The sequence below is a fragment of the Plasmopara halstedii genome (assembly GCF_900000015.1).
Source record: "Plasmopara halstedii genome assembly, contig: Scaffold_42, whole genome shotgun sequence".
Classification (NCBI taxonomy): domain Eukaryota; phylum Oomycota; class Peronosporomycetes; order Peronosporales; family Peronosporaceae; genus Plasmopara; species Plasmopara halstedii.
Window position 1 is genome coordinate 334,855 of NW_020186963.1, and position 1,137 is coordinate 335,991.

A 1,137-nucleotide genomic window follows, 5' to 3' on the forward strand; every position below is an offset into this window, starting at 1 on the left:
TAGATTGTCGCCCTGCGACGTATGGGTCAACCCCTAACGCTCCCGCGAGCTCTGCGTCTGTGACCGCAAAAGCTCAGGACCACCGCTTGAGCTCAGCTCGTGACCCTTCTACTTCTCTGCCTAAAGCCGAGAAGCGGGGGGTGTCCTGATCTTTCTGATCAAAAGCGTCCACCGCGTCTGGGCAATCATGCCGAAGTGGCGTCTCGAACTCCCACGACATTTCAAAGTTGGGATATCCCCGCCACTTTACCAGATATTGGGTCTGACCCTGGTGACGACGTCGTCTCACTAACGTTCTATGTGATACTGGACGTCACTTTTCTCATCGAGAAAGGTTGGTGGCGGGCGGTGACGACCGGATGACCGCCGTTCGGTGACTCGTGATGCTCTTCGAGCCCTTAAAAATGAGATTCTTCGTGATCGGAGCTCCGCTGAGCGTCATGCTGAAGTAGCATATCGCTGGACAAACGCTCTTGATGATTTGGAACGCGTCGTTCGCCGGCTGCCTCGCCTTGAGGGCTACCGCGCTCTGTCGGAGCGACTCCTAGCCGTGGAGCAGGCGAATGCAGGTTACAATGGGGCGCTTGGCTCCATTGGAGATGGAGCTTGCTACACTCCGTGCTCAGAACTAGTTGCTGGTTCAGTTTCTGGGTGGCCGAGGGCCCGTGGGATCCACTCTGGTGCCAACGCTTCCGCGTCCACATGCGCCGGATCCCGATACGGCTTGAGCAAACCCACGTAAAACACCGGGTGGGTGCGCACCCGTTTGGGAAGGTCTAGCGTGTACGCTAGGCCCCGCTTGGCCACAGCCTGAAACGGTCCAATAAACCGTGGACGGATCTTCGTTCGGAAGATAGCAGAGGATACATGTGTAGAAAGGTTTTTCGAGTTTAACAAAACCAGGTCCCCGACCTTAAAGCTTTCCACTTTGCCTCTTCCGTCACAGATAACGTTACAGTTGTAACATAAGAAGCTCATAGTCTGGTCTGCGTGACAATGCATCAGCCAAAGCATTCTGTTTTCTCGGCTTGTACTTCACCTCGAAGTTATATTTCGCAAAGAAGGATAGCCACCTAGCTATCTAGCCATCCTCTGCGAGAGGTGGGGCGACTGAGTCGCAGTGCGTAGTGACACATG